The 21,481-nt window shown below is 42.7% G+C and overlaps 1 protein-coding gene and 1 pseudogene across 9 annotated transcripts in view; one reads left to right on the forward strand and one right to left on the reverse strand.

Annotated features, from left to right (window-relative positions):
• PLXNA4 (plexin A4) overlaps window positions 1-21,481 on the forward strand; it is a 748,486-nt gene that overhangs the window by 206,688 nt on the left and 520,317 nt on the right. The gene's annotated exons all lie outside the window — the stretch shown is intronic.
• On the reverse strand, window positions 4,520-4,638 carry LOC133363456 (5S ribosomal RNA; annotated as a pseudogene).

Genomic DNA, 21,481 nt, shown 5'->3' on the forward strand with positions numbered 1-21,481 from the left:
CACAGACAAGCAACTCGAATGGGGGTTTCCCAAGAAATGTTGAGTTGTTTGCAGGAGGAAAGTAATGGCGTCAGCAGCTTTTCCTTGGTGCCTGTTAACAGCCTGAGACCGGCACAGGGAGGCGACATTCTTCTGACAATGAGGAGAATAATATTGCTGGAGACTTGGACTCCCTCAGTGCTCATTAAAGATTCCCAGTGCTTAATGCATGCCAACGCTTTCCCCTGAACTAAGTTTTAATTCTGAATCCTGTTCAGAGAGGAATCCCCTAGTCCACATATAAGTTTGCATACATTAGCTTTATCTTGCACTTTTTAATTTTAATTTTATTTTTATTTTTGGCGAATTTAGTCTAACACTGCCAGGTAGCAGGAGAATTTAAGACCCATCCTATGATCACTTGGAAGTGTTGCCTTGACCCAAGTTTCTAAGATGTCACCAGGCATGGGCTACACATTTTCTAGTCACCTTAAGGACTAGAAACATAATTTTTTGAAAAATGAAAACTGAGATTCTCAGGATAATTTCCATTGCAATATCAAATATCAAATAAATATCTACATGGAACAGTGATATTGCACAATGCATGCAACAAATGTGTGTGTTGTGTATGTGTGTGAAGGTGAAGGTGAAGGAAATCTCACCCTTGTGTTAGGCCCTGCGTTAGTCTGCTAGCTTGTCCAGTTGCTATCCTCTGCTCAGTGAAATGCTGTGCTTCATTTCTGTCAGATTCTGATGGAAATGGAGAATTTTGAAAAACAAGAAGTTTGAATGTATTTTGTGTTTCCCTGTCTGAGAAAGTTTTTTGGAAACTGGCCACAGGCATTTCTGCGTCCTACTCTAAGTTGTTTTGAGCCCTGATATAGAAGTTAGCTTGGATCGAGAGAGAAAATTGATTTAAGATCCTGTTGTGGAGTTAATTCCTGGGGTTTGCTTTGCAACTCGCAGCTTCTTGACCTTTTAAGGTTTCTCCAACACTAGTGCCTGGCTAATAAATGAGAAAATCCCCCCTTTCTTATTCAGACTCGGGGATAATTAGCAGATTTTAAATTACTGTCTGAGAAATCTACCTAATTAGTTATTGAGAGGTGAGGAAAGAAGTTGTAAACACACAAACACTTTTAAAGGAAATAACAAAAATGCTCAGCCATGCTTTCAGTCAGAAATGCTTTATTAGAAATGATTGCACATGCCTGTGTGCCTGCGGTCAAAATAGGGTAAAGGATCTAGGGATGGGCATATATGCCAGTTTTGTTTTCGTATCTCATTTTTCCAATTTTAAATCCAGTTCTCTACATTCTCAAATCAATTTGTGATTTCTGTAAAAAAATAAAATAAAAATGAACATTTATCAGTATTTTACTGCAAATTTCTCCTAATATACACCTTTTTGTATGCTCTTTTCCCTAGTATACATGTTCTTTCAAAGCAAGTTCCCTAATATAACATATTTGTACATTATTTTCACAGATATATGCATTGCTACGTGCACTTTTGAACTTATAAGATCTGAACAGGGTGGTTCATGACAGATGCTCTTGGAGGTCACTGATTCATAGGGCAGCCTTGAAGGCACATAACAACAACAATAACATGTGCACTTTACCCTAGTATATGCATTTTTGCTCTTGTTACTTGGTTGGAGAACTGCATTGCAAAATATGTGTAAGTGCAAATTTCAAAGGACGGTTTTGGTTCACGTATTGTTTTGGAAAGTGCAAATTAGGAAAGCCTGCCTTTAAATGTAAACTGAATTGGATTGCTGCCTCATCCCTTTACAGGAGCCCCTGTAAGAAATGTGGCTTTCCTTAAGGGAAAAAACCCCTATGAGACCCCAAAAAGGTCCCCTGTGGAAGACCCATGACAGAGACAATTGTGAAGCAGTTATAAAGCTTTATTTCGTTCTTGCAAGAGCGGGTGTCAACCACAAGGCAGACACACCCAAATGATATTGGTACAAATCTTTTATCCCCTAGCCCGACGCTGTGGTTCCCTCCCCTGTTTCCTCATTGGACAGAGTACTCCAGGGTTTATCAGTGCCGCCTGTCCCTCTCACATGAAGCTCCTCCCCTGTTTACATCTCCCACTCCTCAGCTTTAGGCTACCTTATACCCTTATTTATTATTCCCCATATATGGTATATTGCTCCCCTCCCTTCCTCATTAACTAAGCATAAAAACTCCCTTTACATCAAGCAAAGCAATGAAGGACTAAAAACCCCTGCTGAATTAGTCAAGCGTAAATCCCCTTTCTATTTTAAAGTGGAACTTGACCACAAGTTGTCTGGTTCTGCTGCTTTGTTTGAACTTCAGACAGCCACGTCCTATTCTAAGAAAAAGTCCCTTTTCTTCGTCTAAGTTAAACTTCAGCTTCTATAGAATACCCATTGCAAACAATCTATCAGTCTATTAACCCCTTATTCTTAACAATAAAAATCACATATTATTTATCTTTAGAATATTTCTGAAAAAGCAACACATTATATGCATATATCACACCCCCAGATTTGTGAATGGTTTGATCAGCTGTCACCATCTAACTTTCTCTTATTTTTAAAAGTTTTTTTAAAAAAATTAAAAGCAAACCATTATTTTGTTACAGATCCCAAAGTATGCTAAGCTGGGACAGTCCAAAATTCTTAGTACAGCATTTGTCAAGCAGGTGTGAGAGGAGGACTAAAGTTAAAGAACCCCAGACTCTGAATTATAGTAATCAAAACTATGTCAGCATTTACACAGCATTTTTAAAATGGCAAATGGCGGGGGGGGAGTTAAAAAAGATAACAATGCACCTCTTGTGCTTCCTGTTCCTTGATGTGGTCTGACAAGCAAAGTTTTGCAACCTTAGTCACAGAATATAATCTCTGGCTGTTGTTGCTATGTGCCTTCAAGTCGATTTACGAGTTATTATGGCGACCCTATGAATCAGTGACCTCCAAGAGCATCTGTCATGAACCACCCTGTTCAGATTTTGTAAGTTCAGGTCTGTGGCTTCTCAGTCAATTGTGGAAACAGCCATTTTGAACTTTAAAAGAACTTTAAAAGAAGATTAGACAAATTCATGGAGGACAGGGCTATCAATGGCTACTAGCCATGATGGCTGTGCTCTGCCACCCTAGTCAGAGGCAGCATGCTTCTGAAAACCAGTTGCCGGAAGCCTCAGGAGGGGAGAGTGTTCTTGCACTCGGGTCCTGCTTGCGGGCTTCCCCCAGGCACCTGGTTGGCCACTGTGAGAACAGGATGCTGGACTAGATGGGCCACTGGCCTGATCCAGCAGGCTCTTCTTATGTTCTTATGTTCTTACTAGTGGTTGATTGGGTTGTGTGAAACTTTCCTGATGAAATTTGCTGCTCTTTTAAAACTCTTTCAGCTTCCCTTAAAATTCCTCTGAAGTTTTGTCAGTTTCTCACTATTTTAGGTTGAAATCCTGTGGTAACTCTTTCACCTGGAGGGAGAAGGCAGAAAAACATTTCAAACCCCACTGTAGAGGAAAGCCACTCCGGGGTGATTTGGAGCCCGGAATAGCATGCTGAGAAAAGGTTAAACAACCCCCCTCTCCACTGCTCCTCCACTCCCAGTCACCCTGTCTTGAAGCGGCTATTCAAGCAAGGAAAGGACTGTTCTTGAGTTAGCGTTATGCCATTTGTGCCTAATGTGCAGTTTGGCACACAGTTCTACTGCTGAACCTAAGCCACTTTGGCCTTGCACGCTTCCTGGATGGGAGACCATCTGGGAATCATATGTGAGTTGCTCTGATCTCTTTGGAACCAGAATGGGGCCTGAACATCATACATAAAATATTAAAGCATCCATTCTACTTTTTTCGGCCTTGCTTTCATTCTGGTTTGAAATGAGGTTAGAACTTCAAGTGGAAGGTACACCAATCCTCACCATTACAACCTACAGAATGGTGGAAGGTGGATGTCTGTGTTTGCCTGGGACTCTAGTATGGGAGCTTTCATTCAGCCTTGCCTTTGTAGTCCCTGTTACCATGGCATCTCCCCTACGGCAGAAAAAACAATTGCCTGTCTGGGTTTGTCCTTCATGTCTACTGAGAATTGCCACTGGATTTTGCCGGAAGTGAAAGTTTGAGGCCAATTTGGAGATTCTAGTTTTGGCAAAGCATCTGAGAAAGCTAAACGTTTCACTGAGGGCAGAGGTACCTCTTCCTATTTGGTTGCTGTTGTGGGAAGCACATCTGTAACGCTGCTGTTTCCTTCAACGAACACACAAAGTACGGGAGTAGCATATGCAAACACACACGTATGTGAAACTTGATCAGGCCAGGTGTCCCAGATGCATGTATACAGGTGTGCACACATTTATTACTTCTATACTTCAGACATTTGTTTCAGGGTATGCCAGTGTTTCCCATAGCAATCAACTCTACACTGTTCTTGTTATATGCCTTCAAGTCGATTACAACTTACGATGACCCTATGAATCTTTTTTTATATATATATTCACAGGGTTTTCATGGTAAGAGATATTCAGAGGTGGTTTACCATTGCCTTCCTCTAGGCCTGCGGCACCCGGTATTCCCAGGCGGTTTCCCATCCAAGTACTAACCAGGCTTGACCCTGCTTAGCTTCTGAGATCAGACAAGATCGGGCGTGTTTAGGGTAGCATGGCTGTAGGCATGCTACACTGAGAGGAGTGGAATTTCCCAGGAGGTTTTGTATGTTGCATATTCTTCTGTTTCTATGAAGGTCACTCGAAGTGAAGTTCAAGGTGAATGTGGAGGTTCCAACATCTGAACAAAGTTTTGTTAAGACCAGGTAAATTGTTCAAGGGAAGGTTTCACAGAATGTTGTCCAAGCATGCCACAAAACGAGGTAGGAATGAGATGGTAGGAATCTGAGTTGGTAGAATGGCCTGCTCCATTTCAGTCTTCAGTGGAGAGGTACATTTTTGAATGTTCCCCTGTGTTTGATATATGCCATGCAAATAAACTAACACAGCAAGGAGTGAACTTCTGGTGTGCTAGTTGTTTACTTTCAGTGATTTTTATTTTTGCATGTGGGGGGAACATCCAAAAAATTGGCATCCCCCACCAGTGGTGTGGATCCACTCTGCCACCTGCAGCATGGGCAGACAAGATCTCATTTGCGTTTGCTGAAAACTCATGCATTGTTTTTCTTTCTGCCTGTTGGGATGTGAACCCTAGAATTTCAGCCCCATTGTATATTAAAATTGGGAGAAATTTTCCTGGGGAGTGAAGAGGCTGATGGGAAGACACTAAACAGAAGCTGAAATATGTTCATGGGTGGATTTGCCAGTTAAAAGAAAGAATAGTTGCAGAATGGGTTCATATGTTATATTATGGTTGCTTTTTCTGTGCACAGACATCATCTGTTTGTGTGAACAACATGAAACATTCAGCCGAGAGCTTGTAGATCTTACTCACTACAACTTAATAATCATCAACATTCTAAAATCTAATTTAGACAGTTGAAAATGTAATGAAAATCTTTTTTTTAAAGCTTATTGACATATGAATGTTTTGAATAACATCAATTAATTGATTCATGTTTTCAACTCTACTTTGTCCCTTTGCTGCTTTGTGAAGTCCAGTGATAACCATCCCTTGTATAGACAGCAAACACGATGCTCTTATGTCTTTCTAATTAGAGAACTCTTTGATCCAAGCCTGCAGAGGTGGGCATCTTTTCAAACAAAACTGCTCTACAACATCTCAAGTCGCTTTCCCCCCCAGCTGTGGTCCTTTTGATGCTTCTCTCTGTTGATTTCTATAGACTATATGTCTCACACACTTCTGAAGAGTTCTGCTCGTTTACTTTCAGAGGGATACACACTTTGGAGCATGATCCATGTACATTTGGCTAGCATAGCTAATGGCCGTTGACACAACTGTTTTTCACAAGTTTGTTGTTAATTCCTTTTTTAAAAAACAAACATCCAGATTGTTTACCATTATCACATCCTCATAACCCTGAGATCTATAAATTACTTGTTGTACGACAAAGTACTTTCTTATGTCAATATTAATGATTTCTTGCTTATTTCTTGCATTTATATCCCACCTTTCCCTCAAGGATGTCAAGGTGGTATACATGGTTCTGCCCTCCCCATGAAATCCTCACAACAACCCTGTGAGGTAGGCTAGGCTGAGAGACAGTGACTGTCCAAGGTCATCCAGTGAGCTTCATGACTGAGTGGGGATTTGAATCCTGGTCTCCCAGGCCACAGTCCAACACCCTAACCATTATACTACATTGGCTCTTGACATCTATCAGTGCCAGTATTGATTGGGCTGCCAATCAGTTCCATGGGGTGACCCTGAGTGTGTAGCATCCCTATTCTGCACAAAGGGACTTGTTCAGGAGAACCTTCCCGTGGATTATGCTATGCATTTGCACCCAGTGGTCCTTTTTACAAGCAGGGATAGAAGATTGTTTCAAATGCCATAAGGACAGGCTCATTTTTTCCCTTAGTCAGCCTAAGTTGAAGGTACTAGGTGCCCACCGGTAGTGTAGTGGCAAATTCAGAATAGTCACAGCCACGCCACCCCACAGCCATGCCCTTTCTTAGATTATACAACTTTCTGTTATTATAATCTGGCCAAATTTGAATACTGTTTCTGCTTCTCTATCCTTGTTAATGCCCTCTCTCACAGCCACAAACATCCCAAGGCACTAATCAGCATGAAAGGGGAATGTGTTAGCTATTGAGAAGAGTCTTCTCGGTGGCTGACTCACCTGCTTTCACTCTGATTGGCCCTAATCAGTAGGAAAGGACAGGGCATCACAGAAGAGTAGAGTTGGAAGGGGCCTGTAAGGCCACTGAGTCACAGACACCCCGTTAGAAGCATGTTAGAAGACTCTTCAGTGGGCAACACACTCCCTTTTCATGCTGATTGGCTCATAGGATGCTGGAGACAAAGGGACCCTCCTGAGACCTGGCTCCCAAAAACATAAGGGGTTTAAGACTCTCTGGGTGTCGGAAGGCAGAGCTGGGGTCCCAATCCCGGGGAGCTGGATCCCGGAGAGTTGGGAGAAGAGTATTCGGATGGATGGCAGAGGGAAGGGGGAGGAACTTCCCCCCTTTGGAGCGAAGACGAAACAGAGGAACTGCCAGTGATAAGGTCGCTTAGCAACGGGGAGCCTGAGCCCTCCCTGGACATTCTCACGCCTCCCCCTCTTTCAGGCTCAGAGCAAGAGGGGGAAGAGGGAGGGCTGCTCACAGCCGAAAAGCGGGGAGGCAGTTTACCATCAGCCCCTCCCCTATCCCCTATCCTGGAATCGGAAACTTCAGAAGAGGAGGGGGTGATGCTTCCCCCCTCACCACGCACACGCAGACAGCTGAAAAGACAGGAGAGAAGGGGGGGGAAGGCGGGCAGTACCTGAGGGGCAGTTAAGGAGGAGCGAAAGATTGCGCGCCCGTTTGGCCCCTTCTTAAAGAACAGGTGGGAAGAAGTCCCTTGCTCTGTCAACTTTCTCCCAATGCCGCAGGACCTGTATCCCTGTATTGCTTCATGAGAAAACGCGTCTTTGTTTGGACATTACCCTAATAAAACACGAATTAACTACAGCCGTTGGTCTGGTTCCTGAGTCACATCCTGGGCCTGACACTGAGCCCTTGGACATCTATACCCCTGGTACACACAGGTCTTTCCCCACCCCTAAAGCCATGAGCTTGAGAAGGTTACCTAGCATGCAGGATCTGAGATTCTAGATGAGGATTTATTATTTATTAGTTATGTTTATATCTTGCCATTCTGACATGATGGAACTCAAAATGGAGTGCATGGAATTCCCACAGAGTGGAGGTATTCAACGGGGTGGCCTCCTGGTGTTGCTGGACTGCAGCTGCCATCAGCTTCAGCAATTATGGTCAATGTTAGGGATGACGGGAGTTGGAATCCAACAACATCTGGAGAGCACTATGTTGGCTATCCTTGTTGTAAGGTCTCTTATCCAGGCATTGAGTAACCCCAGACCTGCTTAGCTTCAGCATCAGAAAGCCAAATCAGAGTGATGGCAATACTCTGGTCCCTGCCCTTGTTCTGAATGGGCAAACGTTTTCACCCAGTTTTGCTGGCCCTCACCAAATAACTCAGAGGGTTAGGGTTCTTTACATGTCTGCAAATACATAAGCCCCAGTGAGTTTATTGGAACTTAATCTGAGGTAAATGTGTACAGGATTGTAGCCTAAATGTTGCTATCAACCCTGAAAAATTGGAATGGCACATTTTACAATTAAATTAATAAACCAAATAGAAGCCTCTTGTGACTTAATTGACTGTATGGGTGACATTCTTTTGGGAATAAAGAGCATTAAAAAAACGTAATGTGGTTGCTGTAGTGCTCTATTAGTATCTTGCTTCAAATGATGATTAGTTGGCCGGTTCTTTTCTACCCAAAAGAACTTATGAAGAACTCTATAGGATCAGGCCGAAAACCTGTCTAGTTGAGAATCTTGTTTTCCATAGAAGCCAATCAGATGCCTACTTGGAAGCCCACAAGCAGGTTATGAGGGCAATAGCCCTTTTCTGCTGGTGTCCCCCAGAAACTGGTAGCTATTGACAGCCTTATCCTGTATGAATTTGCCTAATTCTCTTTTAAAGCCATCTAAGTTAAGAGATCAAAGTTCTCACGCTCTGGCTAGAATCCTGACAATGAAAAACGGAATCTATGCAAACCTATGCAGTGTTTGTATGATCAGTCTGGAGAGTGTTCCACAGAGCATGATGACTCTCGGCATTGAGCAAAAACCAAGCTATAGTTAAGCTGCTGTCCTATGCAGACTTCCCTGAGTCTTGCTTCTGAGTAAACAGGCATAGGATTGTACTGTTGGTGGGATTCTAATCCTTCCTTTGCATAGCCCTGCTATATTCACAGGTAACGCAGCCATGAAATGGAAGACTAGGAGGAGACAAGCGCATTTGCCTTGCCATTTTTTTTCCGGATGTTCCATTTCAGAGGAATGGCCTGCCAGTAATGAGAGGATGGCAGTGTTGGGTGAAGTGGAACGAAGCTGTATTGAACGCCTTTCATATACAAATGTATTTCAGAGAGTGTCACAAAAATAATTGAAAAACGCCAATAACAATCGACAAAGAATTGCATAACTGGCTACAGAGGGTGGAAATGACAGCGAGGGAACCCCATAAAAGATTAGAAACAGATTGTTAATCTCTCGCAACGGGAATGGAGTTGGTGAGAAAGTTGCTGATGCCCGCAAGAGGAGGTGACCTTGCCCTGACACCAAAGGAATCTAAGAAGTCTTTTTTCTGTTGTTGCTGCTCATTTGGGTAGGCTTTTGCTAAAGTTGAAGGCGAGAAAGAGAGATTTCCCGAAGCTGGAGCAGATTTTTAAGCAGGATGCATAATTCAGACTTGGACGATGTTCAAGAAGACAAGATAACAAAGTTTAGACTAGATCAATCTATGCAGCAGAAGCCCTTTAAAAATGGATGGCATTTGCTCAATCACATGCACTTCTCTCTTGTAGCAGTGTGGGTGATAAATCCAATACCCTGATTTCAGCCCCTCCCTCAAACTTAATTTAAGTGGAACACTGGCAATTCGTACTTGCCCCATGCTCCGCACATTTTATGGGGCCCCCTCACACCTACAACACTGCTCACAGCTGACTCGTGTATAGGGAGGGAAGAGAATTTTGATTCAGTCTGCATTTAGAGGCTAATCTATCCAATTCTCACTTTCTGAAACAGTATGAGAACTGAGACATCCTTTGAAACTTTGCACTGATCTGAATTTTGTGACGCAGTTCTCCAACCTCAGTGTTTACAAAAATGCACATATTAGTGAAAATGTGCATAAAAATGGATATGTTGGTGAAAATAACCTACAAAGATGCATTAGGAGAAATTGCTTGCACTAATGTGTACATTAGTTGAAACTGCATACAAAAATGTGTTTATGAGGAGATATTCACTCTAAAATGGTGAAGAATTTTCAAATTGCTGCAGAAATGTGATGAATTGAATTTTAAGGTTGGAAAAACCAGAAACTAAGAACACCAAAATTGACAGGTCCTTCCATCCCTCCACATATATGCATTGGCTGTATAAGGGAACTGGTATAGACAAGACCTTGTATGGCGTTCCAGCTTTGCAAATTGAACCAAATCAAAAGGGGTGTGTGTGGCTGGCAGTTTCCCCTCTGCCATTAGCCAGTCTTCCAAAAAAAAAAAAAAAAAAAGCAGGAGAGAGCTATTTTAGTGTAGTGCAAGGATGGGGAACCTGTGGACACTGTTGGACTGCAGCACCCACATCTCTGATCATTGGTCGCTCTGACTGAGGCTGATCGGAACTGGAGTCCGACAACATCTGGAGGGCCGCAGATGTTCCCTGTCCCTGGTACAGTGGCTAAGAGCTATGAACTCCAGTTCAGCTGTCCCCTCCGCCTTCCCATCTACAATGTGGGGACAAACGGCTGGCCTACCTCCAAGGGTTGCTTGTAAGGATGGCTGTAATAACGTAAGCATGCTTTGAACGCTCCGAAGTGCTACATAAATGGTGGTGGTGATGACTGATATGTCTGTATAGTTCAGTAGCAGGGCAGGACTCCTATGACATCAACAGTGTCAGGGAAATCCCAATTTTTACTCAGGAGGAGGAGGAGTTGGTGACGGTGGGTGGGGGTACCTGGGTTTGAAGAAGATCCCAGCAAGACACTTTCTCATCACAGAGGGAGTTTCTGCTTGGCTTTTAATTTCCTGGCTGTCTCTGCAGTTGGCAGCTCTGATCAGGCATCTAAACTGCAAATGAAATATTGATGTCTGGCCCAAGTTTGTGCATTTAATAATTTAGGAAGTGGTACAAGTGGTGGCTCTAGGGGAGGGGAGAACGTCTGTCACGCAGTACAAGGGAAGCGGGTGGTTGTTGTTTTCCAAAGAAAAGACATGTTGCCCAGCAGTGGACAGTTCAAGGAAACAGACAGGATTAAAAGAAGTCCCTGCTTGGTAACTGAATCCCGTTGATATATTTAACCATTATTTGTTAAATATGTGTACTGAATATTTATTGTTTTGCTAACAGCAGCTTGCTATGGAATAAGCAAAGTATTTAAGACTTTGCAAAATTAACAGACTGACGCAACTGTTGTTTACTCAAAAGCAGATGTGTGTCAAATAATTCACTTCTGATGTTCGGGTTCAACATAGCAATTATAACTGGGTAGAAATATTTTTCCTCAAAATACTTCTTTTGTGTGAAAATTCAACTTTTTTAAAAAAGTAAAAACCCTTGTTATATGTTGGGAAAGGGCTGTAGCTCAGTGGCAGAGCATCTGCCTTGCATGCAGAAGGTCCCCGGTTCAATCCCCGGCATCTCCAGATAGGGCTGAGAAAGACCCTTGCCTAAAGCCCTAGTGAGCTGCTGCCAGTCAGTGCAGACAATACTGAGCTAGATGCCATCGTTTCCTTTGACTACTGCAGCTTCAACCCCATAGCCCTTTTCCCCATCCACACACCCTGGCTACTGCTGCTGCTTCTAGGATGTAAGGGTGCCCCCACCAACCAAAGCTTATACTGTGAATGGGACAACACCATAACACCATGCAGCCAATCAGATTCAAGTTATATGATGATATCCCTGCAAGCAACAGAGGGCAATGCATCAAGGTGAGTTTTTTTTTACATGGAGTGCCAACAAGTTGTCAAGAAAAGGGGCTGAAAATATTTGTGGAAACTCGAAGAACACTGTGTAAAATTGCAGCCTGAGAGTGCTACAAAAATGCCAAGCGAGAATAGAAATTAAGCAGTGAGTACAGGATTTGGGATTTAGCTCCAGCTTGCAGTGTAGATGAATCCTCCCTCCTGTGAAGATCTTTGCATGGATACAGTGTCTTGCAGCTGCCCACAGTGGGGTTCACAGTGGTGGTAGAAGAAATAACTATCGTTGCTGGCAAAAGCTGCTTCTTTGGGAGGCTGTGCTGTCTAAAAAAAGAAAACACAACGATCTGAGATCTGGAGCAAGCAATATCAAGCACACAGCAACCCTCCATGCGTGTTTGTCTGTGCCATGGTGAATGCCTCATAGAGAGATGTGGAAAAGCAAACTAATTGATCGTGGCTATGGAAGCACTTTTGGAAGGTGTAAAACATGGGCCCATTTTTGCATAGACTATGTCCATGATCCAGTTTCCTTGAAGGAACCAAATGTGCCCACTTGAGTGCTTTAATTTACAAAACTGGCACTTCCACAAGTGCCACATAATGTTTGTTCCACACTTGCAAGCGCTCTGGAACTCCCTGCCCATTGTTATTAGGCGGGCACCTTCACTGCATTGCTTTCGGTGCCTGCTAAAAATCGTTTGGTTTTGGGAACCCTACTCAGAGATGTAATTTTAAACTGTAAATTTTAGCCTGTGATTTCATTGTGTTATGTCATTTTATTTACTTTTTGTTTGAACAAATTGCTTATTGCAAAGGTTTTCAAATACGTGAAATAAGGAGACATGATGTCCAACATTCAAAAGAAACAATTTCAATACAATTAGAAAATAAATATAATGGCAATGATAAAGGGGGGGTGGTGGTAAGGAGGGAAGAAGAAAGGGAAGAAGGAAAGAGAGCGGAAAAAAGAAGAAAGAGAGGAAAGAGAAAGAAAGATGAGAGGGAGGAATAGAAGAGAAGTTGGAGAATGAAGAGAGAGATCATCTGAATTCCATCACTATTTTACTTATATATATACATGACATATGACACCAAGAAGAGGTATAAGGAATGTTAGGGTGAGATATAGATAGTTGATGTGATTCTAGAATTTTTCAGCCAATAACATCTCTCCATAGAGAGCTGTGGTTGAAGGGGTGTGTGTCTCCAGTCATGTTCCTTTGTTGCAATATGGCTAATAAACATGCACTGTTATGGGTTTGGGGGTTGAGATAGGTGATTTCTATGAGTCCCTTTCCAGCCTCTGATTTAGAACCCTGCACTTGGAAGTGGGCTCTGCAGCTGAGAAACCTGCTCCGCTGGTCAGATGAGTCTCCTTTGTTAATCTAATAGAGTGACCAGGTGGGTTAATGGGTCTGTCAAGTACGCATTAACTGGTGAATGGGCCAAGGAGATCCTATGGTTATTAAAACTCTTCAGGAGAGCCCCCCCCCTTCCTGGGGCTTAAGAGAGAAGTCTGAGGAAAGGCTGGGAACTGGAGACATGCAGAGGGGCCTGCTCTCTACACAATGGCTTCAGAATGCCTCCTATGAATTTGATAGAAAAGCAAGATCTATTGGACTGCTGATGCTTTGAAGTGTCGAACTTAGGCAAGAGAGACTCAGGTTCAAATCCCTATTCAGTCATGAAGCTCCCTGGGTATCCTTGGGTCAGTCACCATCTCTCAGCCTAACCTACCTCACAGGGTCGTTGTGCAGATAAAAATGAGAGGGGAAGAACACCAATAAAAATAGGAATGCCTCTTTTTTCTGTATGGAAAGCTGTGTGTGTTGTTCTCAAAAGTCAAAATTCTGCAGTAAGCTCCTTTCTGAGATCCATATGACTTATGGCATTTACAAACACATTTTGCAGAACTTAGACAGCAATGTTGACCCTCTTACATAATTTATTTTGCTTGGGGTAGTCATGTGGAGCAGCAAACAAAGTCACCTCTCAAATCTTAGCCAGTGCTCCACCTTCTGTGGCTGTGAACACACTAGTCGCCTACAGCAAAGCGTTTCCATTAGCCACACCTGGAGGGGGAACGGGTTGATCTGCTGATCAGTTACCAAATCTCTTTGATTTAAAAAAAACAACACCTCACTTGAGCTGCTCCCACCTGGTTTTCAACAAAAAGGGGCTGGTTTGACCCCGTTTTCAGAAGAGAGAGCTGGAGACGGACTGGAACCAGCAGAACAGTGAGTGTGTCTCTGCCCTGTGATTTCACCAAATGTGGTCCATGCACTTTGTAACCATAAGGCCTGGAAACTTTAAAACTGAGTGCTGAGATTCTCAGTGAGCACTGAGAATGCATTCAGTGCCACATTTTGTGTCTCTTCTGTGCTCCTGTATAATCGTGGCATACACCCAGCCTCAGAAATAGCTCATCCTATATTTCAACCATAAAATATTCCCTTTCAAGTGCATATTGATTTTTGATATATGAGTAGGCTGGAGGCTATATATATGTGTTAAATTGAAGATATGTACTCACTTTCGTGTAGAGGTTGATAACACTCCCCTCCCCCAAGAAGGATGGCTTGATCGTAACTGCAAAAGCCTAACCACTGTCCCCTTGAGCCCCAAACACCTACTTTTGTTCCCTTCACCCTCTTCTGAACTTTCCCTCTGAACTTAGTCTTTTATTTAAATGCCCAAAGAGAAAAGGGTTGCCAGCTTTGGGACATGGTGAACATTTTTCCTTTGGAAGACTTAGTGTTCACAGAAGGGGTGTGATTGATTTTGCCCGATGACTTAATTGAAGCAAAATGAAAAGGGAATTTGCAATAAATGAAGCCATTATTCACATGGGAGTTTGTGAGCCTGAGCCTAGCAAGTCACAGCAGGAGGGTTCACCGGCATGTCATCTGTTTCGGGGTCTGTGTTATGACAAGGCTGCAATGGATGCTGCCTGATTACTTTTTGGGAGAGTGGGTGGGAAAAGTCTCCCTGTTGTAAGCTTAATTCTTACTGAGGTAGTAAAACTCTTCCTTGTTGGGACTGCACGTAGAGACTCACACAGGACGGAATATTCCTCCAAAGAACAAGCAAAAACTCCTGCATGTAGAAAGCAAAAAAACCAAGAGACGGGCTTGTGCCTAGACAAGCTAGTTTTCTATATTGCTTAGATATACTTGTCGTATTTTTGTAGAGGCACATTTCATCATGTGAACTCCCACCTATAGTCTAAGGTGATATGCACTCTACACACATAGAATCATAGAATAGTAAAGTTGGAAGGGGCCTATAAGGCCATCCAGTCCAACCCCCTGCGCAGCGCAGGAATCCAAATCAAAGCATTCCCGACAGATGGCTGTCCAGCTGCCTCTTGAATGCTTCCAGTGTCAGAGAGCCCACTACCTCTCTAGGGAATTGGTTCCGTTGTCATATGGCTCTAACAGTTAGAAAGTTTTTCCTGATGTCCAACTTGAGCCCATTATTCCGTATCCTGCACTCTGGGATGATTGAGAAGAGATCCCGGCCCTTTTAGAATTTCCTTTTTTAGAAACTCCCACCCATCTTGGACTCCTTTTCTCATTAGGGTGGCTTGCCATGGAACCATACTTACAATTGTTCTGAGTTTATTGAAATCAGCTCTCCTGAAGTCCAGGGTGCACGTATGGCTACTCTCAGCTTTCGCTTCTGTTGAAATCAAGAATTCAAGTATGGTGTGGTCACTTTCTCCCAGAGTTCCCATAACTGCCACTTCATCCACTTGGTCTTCTTGGCCATCTGAATCAATGGCTGTAGTCAACACCTCAAAATGCCAGCCCACAAATGCTCATTTCTGTCCATTACTCAAGGAAGCTGTTGCTGATTTTCAGGCTTATCCTTGTGCTGATTTTCAGGGCCATCCATTTGCTTAGGCAGCTTTAAAAGTGAATTAGATAAATTTACAAGGGGGGGGTTACTGGTGCCCGCTAGGCAAGATTTAATTTTTTAATTTTTTAATGTTTTCTGTTTATGTTTTTATATGGAATGTGTTTGTGTTTTGTTGTACGTCGCCCAGAGTGGCAGATTAATCTCTGCCAGATGGGCTTCTAACAAATCTAATAAATAATAATAAATAATAAATAATAATTACTATGCAGAACTTCTGTTTTGGCCACCCAATACCAGATTCTGAAATGCAGTGGTAGGAGAGGGCTGATGTTCTCATGTCCTGCTTGTGGGCTTCCCATTGGGTCACCTGGTTGGCCACTATGAGAAACAGGACATTGGACTAGATGGATCTTGATCCAGTAGGGCTCTTCTTATGCTATTTATTTTGTTGTTGTTATGTGCCTTCAAGTCGATTATGACTTTTGGTGACCCTATGAATCAGTGACCTCCAACAACATCTGTCGTGAACCACCCTGTTCAGATCTTGTAAGTTCAGGTCTGTGGCTTACTTTATAGGCCGGGTCTGGCAACCAAGAGGTCTTCCGCATCTTTAAAAGATGTGCAGGGGGAAGGCAGAATTCCACCTTGTGGTTTTTCCCATTACAGTGTTGCAAGAACACCTGCACTTGGCTGACTTTCTCTTCTCCTAAAGATACAGGATCAGTCTCAGGCCAAGAACCTGGCAACCCTAATTGCTCTTCTCACATACAGGCAGATTTAATTCCTCAATTGATTGACTAATCAACTAAAACTCATATGATTAATTGGATAAGAATCTTTAAATAGGTGACAGCTGAGCTTTAAATATTAGTGAAATGACCCGCTTCCTCTGAGATGACACTTTCATTTTGTCACAGAAAGTTTATCCCTCTTTGTGTATCCTTTTCAAAATGTTCCTTCCATGATTTAAAAGTGTAAGGGAGATTAAAAGGTAAGTTTCTTTTTGGAAGATCAGAAGGGCTCCCTTCTGACAAGGGTCTATTGAATGAACCCTCTGGCGATACATTAAAATTCTGTCGTCATGATTTTTAAAATGTTGATGAATTGATCAATTAATCAATTACCAGCAGCTTCATTAATGGACTAAAACAGCTTTAATCACTTGACAGCCTTAATTGGAAGTGATGCATTGTTTTCCTTTCCTGCATTCATTTCCAGCATGGATGTGAGATAAAGAGCTTCTTTAGCTGAAAAGTTCCATTAAAAGGGTCAGTTGGCAGATCATGATCAGCCACTTTAGTCATGTGTCCTCTAAGCCCTTTAAAGCCAGAGAGACTGTAAGGGATTGTGACTGGATATGGGACCTAGACTGAAAAACCTGCCTTTCCTGTGAGTTCATCATGTGGCCTTTAACAGGTCACTTTTGCCCATTTTCTTCTCTGAATTTAAAATTAATTTCATTTGACTTGCTTGCACATGGTGGCTGGTTGTTCCATGTCAGAGGTGCGGTGGAATCCGTTCCAGGTTTTGGTCTAAACTTTCAAAGTGCCCTTGAAAGTTCATAATAAAACCTGGAACAGACTCCACTGCCCTGCTGACAGGGAGCCACCAGCCTCTACTGAAGAGATCCATTCAAGAATGAGATGCCTAAAGGGACTAGAATCTTGTTCTTTGCTACTGGGCTGTGGTCCTTCCTTAAGAAGATTTCTAATCAACACATATTGTGCACACAAAGTTTTCAGTAGGTTTTGTAAATTGTGTTCTAGAAAATCTTAGGGTCTAGAAAACCATCAGAATTTTGTCACAGGGTCCTCAGTGAGAAGACCAATAATGGCAGGCAAACCTTCCTGAGAGACAGATGCTACTGATCGTTCCCAGCAATAGGTTGCACAGCAAAAAGGGGAGGTGCTGGGCATGTTTTAGGGCACACTCTCAGGTTATGCAGCAATAAGGGCAGCTGTGGTGTTGGGATAATGGGAAAACAGGCAAGGATCAAGTAGTCGCTCTCAAACGTAACAGCCCTTTGTTGCTGCATAACATCTGGAATAAACTCCACCCGTGTGCCAGTGCAACAAGCAACAACAGGAATTTGAGCGGTCCAAAGGGCACAAATATTGAACCACAGTTCATACAAAATAACAAGGATCAACAGGCCTGCACAATGGCCCACATGCTTGAACATGACCTGTAATCCTTTGCAATGCAGACACAGTGGCTTCTGTGGCCGAGCAGTCAAAAGGGAAAGCATTCCCTAAAGGCAGAAAGTGTGAACTCCTCTCACCTAGCATAAACCACCCTCCTTTTGTTTGCTTGCTTGTGGTAGGATTGTGGGAGTCATAATTTTATCCTGGTTGAATAGCTGAGCGCCTTTATAAAACAAAAGTATACCAGGGCTGGGGAACTTCTGCCTTTCTAGATGTCACTGGATTCCAACTCTCATCAGCCCTGACCAGCGTGGCAGATGGTCAGGGATGATTATAGCTGAAGTCTAGCAACATCTCGAGGGCTACAGTCTCCCCTTGTAGGCTGCCTTTCTACCACCGTTCACAAGGCCTACACATTGCATGATTCTACATGACAGGTATAATGATGCGGTGGAATGGCCATTGATGGAGGGGTACTTTATTCCAGGGATGGGCAGAAGGTAAGTCAGGCTCTACTGATATACAGATATAGATAGATTTCCTGGTTTCAGATAGCAGAAAACTAGATTAACTTTCCTGTACTATGGATAAATTAGGTCAGTGGTTCCCAAACTTATTTTTCCCATGGACTATTTGAAAATTGCTGAGGGTCTTGGCATACCACTTCATGATTGTTCTGTCTATTGCAGCAATTGTAATGCACTGTGCTAGATGCTGTACGATTTTGGACCCGATAGTATTAAAGTGCAATACAATAAAATACAATCTAAGAAACTAAAGAAGCAATAAAACATAATTAAAATCAATATGAATATTTAATGTGATGACCTGACCACCTGAATGAAGCTTGCAGGCCACTGGCTGTCCACAGACCGTAGTTTGAGGGAACCCCTGAATTAGGGGAAAGTAGATGTTTGACAGCGCTACATATTTGTTGCAAACTGCCCAGAGAGCTTCGGCTATGGGGCAGTATACAAATGTAATAATAATAATAATAATAATAATAATAATAATAATAATAATAATAATAATAATAATAATAATAATAATAATAACAACAATAATTTGTTCAGCTTGCTGGCAGCAGTGTCCTCTGGGTTCACTGGGAGGGAGCATGCATTCAGTAAACTTAGTGGAAAGTAGAGCCATGAAAGGCATGCATATGTTAATAAGGGCATGTATACAGCAAGCTGGGAAAGCAGATTCATAGAATCGTAGAGTTGGAAGGGGCCTATAAAGCCATCAAGTCCAACTCCCTGCTCAGTGCAGGAATCCCTCTTAAAGCATAGCCGACAGGTGGCTGTCTAGCTGCCTCTTGAAGGTCTCCAGTGTTGGAGAGCCCACCACCTCCCTAGGTAATTGGTTCCATTGTCTTACCTCTCTAACAGTTAGGAAGTTTTTCCTGATGTTCAGTTGAAATCTGGTTTCCTGCAACGTGAGCTCATTATTCCGTGTCCTGCACTCTGGGATGATCAAGAAGAGATCCCGGCCCAACTCTGTGTGTTCAGTGAAGTTAGTGGAAACTAGGGCCATGAAAGGCATGAAAACATTAATGAGGGTATGTATACAGCAGGCCCTTGTGTTTCTCGCAAACACATTTTTTGAGCAACTGAAAAGATGACTGTACACGTGGACATCACCAGATGGTCAATATAGGAATCAAATTGATTATATAATTGGTAGCAGAAGATGGAGAAGTTCCATACTTTCTGCAAAAACAAGACCAGGAGCAGACTGTGGTACAGATCATCAACTGGTAATACTGAAAATCACAGTAAAGCTAAAGAAGAAGAACAAAGCAATCATAATGCCAAAATACAATTTAAATAACATCCCAGAAGAATATAAGGATCAAATAAGGAACAGGTTTGAGGCTTTAAACTTAGTTGAGAGAGCACCAGAAGAACTATGGACTGAAGTCAGAGACGTTATCAAGGAAGAATGCAAAAAGACAATACCTCTAGTTAAAAAGAGAGAAAGACCTCAATGGATGACTGAAGAAATTGATAAAATGGTTAAAGAGAGAAAGAAAGCAAAAGCAAAAGGAGACAGAAGCATGGTTAGAACCCTAAATGCAACAGTACAGTGACTAATATGTAGGGACAAAGAGAACAATTACAATAGTTATTGTATAGAAATAAGAAGAGGACAACAAAAAGGGTAGAGCAAGAGCCCTATTCCAAAAGATTAGAGAAATTAAAGGGAAATTGCTGTAAACCGCCCAGAGAGCTTTGGCTATGGGGCAGTATATATATGTAATAAATAAATAAATAAATTTAAGCCAAGAGTAGGGATGTTGGATGATGATTCACTAGAAAAGATGATCATGTTGGAAAAAACAGAAGGGAGTAGAAAACGAGGAAGACCAAACAAGAGATGGATTGATTCCATAAAGGAAGCCACAGACCTGAATTTACAAGATCTGAACAGGATGGTCCATGACAGATGCTCTTGGAGGTCGCTGATTCATAGGGTCACCAAAAGTCGTAGTCGACTTGGAGGCACATAACAACAACGACAATAAATACAGCAGGCTGGGAAAGTATTTTCATATTACTGCAATATGTTCCCCTTTCTCTCAAAATCAAAGGAACTCAGGAAGTGTCTCCTTCCTTCCTTCCTTCCTTCCTTCCTTCCTTCCTTCCTTCCTTCCTTCCTTCCTTCCTTCCTTCTGCAAGCAATCTTGTATCTATCTGGAAAACTACTTGTAAGAAAAATTGAGCAGAGGGTATGGCAGAACTTTGTCACTGGAAGTTCTAAGGAGTTATTTAGTTATAGAATGGCTTAGATATCATAAATCCTGCCTTAAAGCGAATATGCGTATTGAGAGAATAGTCATATGGTGCTGTACTGTGATTACAGACCGCCTGTTTGAATGCTCCCCTCAGTTCGCTACAACTCCTTGCCTACAAAAGCATATCAGGCAAGCACTAGGCTTCCCCCCTGTTGTGCTAGTTTTCTAAATGCAGGAAAGGGTTGTGGGCTTTTGTTCAACACACAGAAGAGCTTTGAGAATGCAGCTCCCATGCCCCCAAAATGGTACAGTCCCAACAGGGCTGATAATTGTGAGTGCCTAAATGAGCTGGTACCAGGAGTAATAAGAGTGGAGAGAAGGAGGTTTGAAATTGGTCAGAGGAGCTGGGTAGGAAAGGTAGAGGCAAGGGTAGCAAGAGACAAATATGAACAAATGTAGTTACAGACTCTTGTGTCTCAATTTTTATCTGGTGTGTTCACTCTTTGAAGGCCCATTCAGACATGGAAGCCATGCTGCAGTCCATGAGTTAAGGGCATGGATGTATTAAACAGCCTTCCATGGTAGTCTCTAGGCAGGATGTCTCCTGGAGCGCCCCACCCGCCATTTCCCTGGGCTAAAAACCTGCTGTTACAAGCGTTCAGCCCTGACACAGCCCCCCTCTGCTGTGAGAAGGTGACGTTCGCTCAGCAGTGCTTACAAGGCATTTTGGTTCTTCTTTGGAGCTGCACTCTGTGATCTATCACACCCTGCAGAGAGCCACCTCTCCGGAAACCTTCGGAAGCTGATTCCTCCCCAGCAATCACTACTGCGGGAATAAAACATGACAAGCTTTTTAGGTATTAAGCTGAAAAAGTATGCACTCCTCTCGGGGCCCCTAACAACATAATGTAAACAGAAATTAATCCACCTCCTAAAGCTCAATGTGTCATCAGATAGTTATCGGTACTGTATAATCTCCTCCAAGGAAGATCTTATTACATTAAAAAGACATTGGCCTGCATGGTAGAAACCTTAATAACAGTGTTGCCTTTCGTGGAAGATTGCCTGAATTAAAACGCCCAACGCTGTGTCATAAGTGGCTTCTGGATGGTGCGATTACTCCTCTTCCTTCCTTTCTTA

The sequence above is a fragment of the Rhineura floridana genome, chromosome 8, assembly GCF_030035675.1.
Source record: "Rhineura floridana isolate rRhiFlo1 chromosome 8, rRhiFlo1.hap2, whole genome shotgun sequence".
Classification (NCBI taxonomy): Eukaryota; Metazoa; Chordata; class Lepidosauria; order Squamata; family Rhineuridae; genus Rhineura; species Rhineura floridana.